Raw genomic sequence first — 7,825 nt, 5'->3', positions numbered from 1 at the left:
GCAACCACAGTAAACTATTGGGGTTAACCTGTGCACACTGAGTTTTGTCCTGTCTTTAAAAAAAATTGATAGTATATTGTGAGCATTTCCTTTCACAGCACTTTGAATAAAAAAAGGAAGCACAAGATTTTATATAAAAAATATGACTGCAAACTAAAAATAGGAAAATAACCTGTTAACCTTAGTGCACTTAGCTCAAGAAACAATCATGTAGGTTTGAAAAAAAGCAGGGAGCTTGAGCTATTTCCTCAAGAAGAATTATGGAATCTTCTGAGATAGTGATGGTCTCCTGTTAGCTGGGAAAGCAAAGGCATTACTGTGCTATAAAGGGAATTTGGAAACTGAATGTAATGGATTCTCACTTAGGACCATAATAACCAAAGGCTGATTCAACATACATATGTAGTCCAGAAAAGAGGCCAAAACAGTAGCACACTTTCGCTCTCAAAATCCCCACCAATTCCAATAGAGACAAACTCAGATATAAATGACTAACATTTATAAAATGATTAGTTGTCAGCCACTGTTCTAAGCAATTTACATGGATTAACTCGTTTAATTTTTTTAAAAAGATTTTATTTATTTATTTGACAGAAAGAGAGATCACAAGTAGGCAGAGAGACAGACAGAGAGAGACGAGGAGAAGCAGGCTCCCTGCTGAGCAGAGAGCCTGATGCTGGACTCAATCCCAGGCCCCTGGGATCATGACCAGAGCCGAAGGCAGAGGCCCAACCCACTGAGGCACCCAGGCGCCCTAATTCTTAAAATAACTCTTCGAAGTTAGACTATTAGTTCTCTCGTTTAACAAGATGATAGATTCAACTTTTGCTGTTCAATTCCGGAGAATCTCGACATGAACCACCGGACTTTACCTCTTCCCAGATGGAGACAAGCAAATTGCTTTCTTGCTCCCTCTGGTCTCCCTCCCCCTTTTTTCCTTCCTTTTCTCCCCACCTTCACATACTTAAATCCATTTTGGAAACCCGCCGGGCAGCAAGGTTTCAAGCAAATATCCTAGTTCCGTTCTTGATGAATGACTTCACATTGCGACTATGAGTCATTGAGCAGACGTTTGGTTCTTAAGTTCTTCAGAACATGGTAGTTACAAGACAAAACAAAACTTCTTTCTCTTGGCAATAATTGGTATTATGTTCACCAACTGTCGATCTTTTTTTTTTTTTTAATCAGTTCTCTCTTTCCACAGAAATGGGCAGAGCAGCAAAAAAGGAACGAAGGAGAGGGAGAACTCCAACTTGCTACACATGTAATTGAGAACAAGGAAGGAGCAAAACAAAATAGTCCCTAATAGTTTTGTAAAAATACAATCTAATCATAGTTGAATTTATGATGGCAAGTTATTCTGATGGCGTTTGCAACAACAAAGGTAATGTTTTGTTTTATGTTTAGGTTTTGAGCTGGGAACTATTGATTGCCAAGTCATTAAGGCACATCTCCAAGATTGGTTTGCTTGGAGCTGGTGTTTTGTTTATCTGAAAGAAAAATACTGCCACTGTTGTTGACTGTTACAGACTTGTAGATGGGACATTTTATTTCTTTTGTCTCATTTCTGATTGATTTGGCAAAATGTATTGAGTGCTAAAAATATTCCAATGCAGGGAACGAAGGGGAAATAGGACATGAAAGATATGAATTGCACATTGAACATGCACATCACTCTATTTGGGGTGACAGGACAAGGACATACTTGTATGTATGCAACAACTGGTTGAATTCCGAATTGCAGTTACAAATTCCAAAGTACAGTTACTCGTGTGTATGTCAAGTAGGTCGTTACTTACCTTGTGGCTTCTGGCAGGAAAAAAAAATTCATTCTTCCCTGTAAGAGAACACTCACATTTCTGGGATAGAAACATAAAATCAACAAGATGGCTTGTTGTGTGTTTCCTTTATCTCTACTCTGAAATTCAAGCACTGTGTTTCACAAGGTAATTTTTTACAAGATTTTATTTATTTATTTGAGAGAGAGAAAGAGAGCATGCAGGGAGAGGGAAAGAGGGGAGAGGGACAAGCAGACTCTGCACTGAGCACGGAGACCCACATGGGGCTCAATCCCATGACCCTGAGATCACAACCTGAGCAGAAACTGAGCATCAACTGCCTAATGAATGAGACACCCTGGTGCCCCTGCTAGATTATTAAGCCAGTAGAATGTTCTCTGTTTTCTTGGGGTAGTCACTGAAAGGATGGAAAGGATGGAAAAGGAAAAGTCACTGAAAGGATGGAAAAGGATGGAAACCATATGATCTAAGTAAGCAGTGCTGTTGTATGACCCTGAAGAAATGCTCCTTTTCTATCCAAGAAGTAGATTCTCTTTGAGCAAAGCTCAGTGTTTAGAAGCCAGTCTTCTTTTCTTTATAGATTTTACATCTGGGGAGGAAAAGGCTATAGGGAAGAAAGTTGCAGAATGGCCCCCCCTCCTTTTGCACATCTTTTCCAATTTTGGAGGGTTTTGCCACACCATGAAAGAGTGACCCCAAAGAACTCAGGAAGGTCCTTTGCACATGGAGGAAGGCTGTGGCCGGGAGTTAGTCTGTCTCTGCTTGACGACCACAAGGCGTGTAGGTTATGCAGGGCCCTTAGCTGCTCTGTCTCAGTGGCCTCATTTGGGGAATGGGGTTAGTGACACCGGCACAGGGTTATATTGTCATGTACGATTCAGGAGCACATGTGAAACACCTTGAAAATGTGGAAGTATGTTATATGTACAACGTACTGTTCTTTGCTGAGGGAGACTGGAGACTCTGCAACAAACACTGAGATGCTTTCTCGTATAGGGAAACTATCTGTGGGTCATGGGGGTGAATATTTTTGAGAAATACTGGTTTGGATTCTGTTTCCTAGAGGCCAGTGCTATCTTCTGAGTAAACGTCTCTACCCGACAATTTTGATCTGGGTGTTATTCTTTCCTAACTGAAAGGCAAGACAAGTGTTTTCTTCTACCAAGGGCATCTCCAGTGTTTTAAATTACAACTGTACTCTGTCATCATTTGGGGAATATTTGGGTAAAGTGGCAGGAATGAACCTTGTAAAATAATTCATACTTAAAGAGCACACTTTACTTCAGAATATCAAGTCTTGCTTTCAACATTATAGCATCCAATGCTGGTATCATCCACTGTTTACATTTATTGTGTTTGAATTTCATGTTTTTCAAAGTTCTAGAGAGGCAGAAAGATAAGTAGGAAGAAGGGGATTGCTCCAATAGCTCATTCCCAAAGCGAACTTAACACTGATGAGTCCTGTGGGGATTAAGGCTTGGCAAACAGAAGGAATGGAGGCCAGTGGTCTTGTCACCCCCACCTCAGCCTCACCTGGGTCAGAGAGTGATGACGCATACCTGGGGGCCACCCAGACAAATGAGAGCTAAGTTCTAAAGCCATCTGTTCTCAGTGTCCCCAGATACTGAGCCCAAGATGCTTCCATCCTGAATATGACTCATCCGAACTCCAAGCTCTGTGACTTCACTCCCTTCAGTTTCTCCACCTTGACTTCAAAATGTCTCTCAATGTTCAAGCACAAATCAGGTCTTCAAGTGCGAACCCGAATAATTTGATAAAAATGTGGTGTGATACGCCTGACCATTCTGTCCCTCCTTAGTGTGTGGTCCTAATCTGTTTAAGGACTGAAGGTGGTCTTCCAACTAACTAATGGCAGCTCTGAGAGACCTCTGCAGGATTCACGAGTCTCATGGGAGACACAGCTTGGAGAAAGGGAAGGTCACCTTTATCTAGTTGGAAATAAATTTGAGAGTCTCCCAAACACGAACCCAGAACGCTATTAAAAACAAAGAAAGAAGCTCTGCCAAGAATGTTACCCAAGCAAATAGCTCAAGAGCCAGTCTTCTGGGACTGATAAAATCACGTACATGTGCTTAAAGCCTGTAGGAATCCTCCTGTGTCACAGCTGTGCACTAACTGAGTTTACTGACCCCAAATACCAAGTATGAGAATAAACCTGAGACACAGCTCATACTGTGCTCTTCGCAGGAATGAGCTCGAAGCCAACTGCAGGCTTGGCGGGAAAGACAAAGGGATGGGTAGGTTTTCTTCCCCGCAAATCTATTTTAGATGGTCAGCAATGGGGCAGGAATGAGGTTGAGGAGAAAAGATATGAATAAAGGTAGCTACTGGCGATAATTCATTTTTAAAAGAAAAGTACCCAAATGGGGAGGTATTATCTCTAAATGCAATCTCAGCTACGGTGGCTATGTCAGACTTTGACAGGATACTTTGGGTCACTGTTCCTCTAGGTGCTTTTCTCAGAGAACAAATTTATCATCCATCTTTGTGGCCTGTTTTACGTAAACACTGAGATAGACTTCTAGGGGACAAAACTAGAAACAAGAAGAATTATCTAGAATAAGTCCTTACAAGGAGTAAACTATTCTATTCCTGGGCAAATTCCCCTTCTCTCTGGCTCTCACGGGTCATGAACACTAGGCTTTGTTCCCCCACTGAGCACAGAGCACAGAGCACCCCAAGACTCCCTGATTCATGAGCTGACCTAGAACTTTCGCACGGTCTGGCCAGGCCACAGATACTTAAGTAGAAATGCCTGCTTTCAGTTAATAATTGCCCAAATAACTACCCAAAATAACTACTCAAGCTCTTCCCAGGATACTTATTCAAACTATATGATACTTTTGTTAGGACAGAAATCTGGCTTTCCTTCGGTATTGAGGGAACACATTTAGAGCAAATACTCGGCCCCAATATTCCAAATATTGACTTCTTGGTTTTTCTTTTCCTTTTTTTTTTTTTTTCCAGTTCAAGTGGGTATGTTGTTTTTTATTTTTTAAAAAAGTATTTTTTTATAAAGAGAAAAAAACGAATGTTTTGAAAGGGAGTTTTCTACTCTTCGCCTGTTACATTAAAGGAAGATACTTGAGGGTAGAGGAGAATAAGTAGTGAGTGAAATAATAGCTCACGTGGTCATCAGTATTTAATGAGCTCCTCCCGAGTTTCAGGTAGATACTGGTACTCACTCATGACATGAAAGCAAAGGATGGCGTTGTTAGCCCCATTGATAGATAAGGAAACCAGGCTTCAGAGACAGGAAATAAGATCATACAGAGGGGGAATGTGGATTTGAACTCACAGTGTTTTCAGACAAGCTTGTGTTTTCTCCCACTTTACCACATTTCTTCTCCACTTACTATGTTCATTAAGATCAGTATTTTCTTTCATGAACAGAGAGGACAGGAAGGAGCCATGTTTTCTCCGAAGTGATTAGCTGGGGATGATCCTTCACCTTCTCTGCTCCTAGTGGCTGGTGTCACCCTGGATCAAAAACCTCAAACACCAAGTACAACCCCTTAGCCTTTTCAGATTTCCAGCCTCCATCATCCTACCTTTGGCCAGCCAAGCTCCTGTGATACGGCCCAACCCTACATTTCCAATCCCTTCTGCTATGATTTCCCTCCAGGCATGCAGGATGCAGGTCCACCAAGTGACTAGTGTCCTCTTTTATTCTCAGCTCTCCCACCTCCAAGACTCTTCTGGAACCGCCCACTCTCCCAGGGAGACCCTTCCCTCTCCCCCTTCCATGTTCACCAGCCTCACTCCTGCCATTTTGCCCAGCCCTCCTCAGAGCCTTCCCATACTTCTCACAGCTGGAAGCAATTTCTCCCTCTCATGAACTTTAATAGCCTTCTCTCTGAATGTTTTGCATACACTTATCACTTTTCACATTGTAATATGATTACTTACATTTGAGTCTTATCTCACCCTTTAGGGCCAGGGTAGGATCTATACCAGATTCACCGTAATCCATAGAGCTTAGCTTTTCCTTGTAAGGATGTTAGATTTAGAAGAACTGTATATTTAAAGAGGACATCTAGCTAAATTTGAATTTCAAATCAAGTATACTTTTTAAGTATAATATTTGAATATGCACAATATACTTCATGGAACATCCTTATATTTAAAGAGTCTTCATTCTTTATCTGAAATTCAAATATAGGTAGGTAGCCTGCATTTTACTGGGGACCCTTACTAATAGATGCTCAACACATTGTTTTTAAATGAATGGATTTCATCCTAGTGGCCAAAGTCTGTGGTACCCTTAGTACTTATTGAACTAAGCTCAGAGAGTCATAACTGATATATTTGGAAAGGATCATGATGGTAATTGAGCCCGACCTTCTTGTTTTAGGATTATTTTTAAAAATGGGATCTCTCCAAGACTTGCTCCAAATCATGCAACTAACTGATGTTCTAGTGTACACGTCATGGAAACTGGAATAGATCACTGAAGTTTCGGAGAGAGCTAAGGATGGAGAGAACTTGAACCTCATGTCTGTACGTGCTCAGTGGCTCCTTTGGGATCTTCCATTTACAACTGTTTTAGCCCCTGTTTTACTGATCTTTACGTCTCTACACATTTGCATGTTGTTTCAAATTGTAAAGTCTTAAGAATCAGGGACCATCCTGTCTGTTTGGTCACTGGTCAAACCTGCCTGCTAAATGGACTAGAGTTATGAGAAGACCCCTGATAGACATCAAGAGAATGGGGACGAACCTCAGTAAAGTGATCAGGCCCTAGTTTCAGCTGCCCCTCCCACTCTGGCAGCACCTCCTCCCTCTCTCCTTGCCCTTTGGAGACTCAGCCCAGCCCACCGGGCTTCTGTCCTTGGTGGGCCTCCTCCCTCCCTCCCGCTTTCTTTTAACAGCCTGGTGGAAAAAGAACCTGGCAAACTCATCTGAATATGGATTTAGGGGCCTTAATGGGCTCCTCCTCCCAGAACCAGCTCAAATGTCCTGCTTCCTGTGAAGACTATTGATTCCCCTGGAGATTAGCTGCTTCCTCCTGGGAGCTGTCATCACATTCCTTCCTTCCTTCCTTCCTTCCTCTCTTTATTTCTGATTTTATGTATTTATTTGACAGAGAGAGACAAAGGGAGCACAAGCAGGAGGAGCTGCAGAGGGAGAAGCAGGCTTCCCATCAAGCAGGGAGCCTGATGCGGGGCTTGATTCCTGGACCCTGGAATCAAGAACTGAGCTGAAGGCAGATTAATGACTGAGCTACCCAGGTGCCCCTGTCACCACCTATCAGCCCTCTGGTATCCTTCTTCTCTAGTTGAGGTATAATTAGCTGTTCATAAACACGCACGTGCCCAGAGGCACACATGCGTGCACACACACACACACACACACACACACACACACACAATTACCTCTTCAAGGACATGGACCATATCTTCTATACACTTATACTGCCCACATCTAATACAATATCCATCTAATACTAGGCAATCAATATACATTTGTTAGATAAATATTTTGATAAATTTATGGAAATGGGATACCTACGTCTAGAACAGCCAGTATAATGACTCTTTAATGATTAGAAGCTCAAACACTGAAAACAGCCACAAAAGACGATTTATTTTGGTCTCATGTTTTAACAAGCCGTCTTCAGTTATGTCTAGCAGTCAGGCCTGGAGATTCCTTCTAAGAATAGGATCATTACTGGCTCAGGAGTGTTTACAATGCCAAGCACTATAAATCCTAAACTGTTTTGTTTCTTTTAATTATTGCCTCCAACTATGCTATTTTGAATCTCTCTCTTTTGTTTCTTTAATTGCATCTTGGGAAGATTCCACAACTTTCGGGCCACTTTCAATCATTAAAACATAGATTTACCAATTCAAAACAGGAGGGGAGAAGCTGAAGCTCTACCCCTAGTCCCCTCTTTTCTTTCTAGGCCCATTTTCTTTGAAACTGAAGGCAGGAAGGAGGGACAAGAGACTCAGAGTTCATCCTACAAAACCAGCTCTATTTTGGACCAACATGGAAGGCATTTC

This window comes from Enhydra lutris, unplaced genomic scaffold, assembly GCF_002288905.1.
Source record: "Enhydra lutris kenyoni isolate GAN:26980312 unplaced genomic scaffold, ASM228890v2 scaffoldscaffold25, whole genome shotgun sequence".
Lineage (NCBI taxonomy): Eukaryota > Metazoa > Chordata > Mammalia > Carnivora > Mustelidae > Enhydra > Enhydra lutris.
This window is presented reverse-complemented; position numbering follows the sequence as displayed.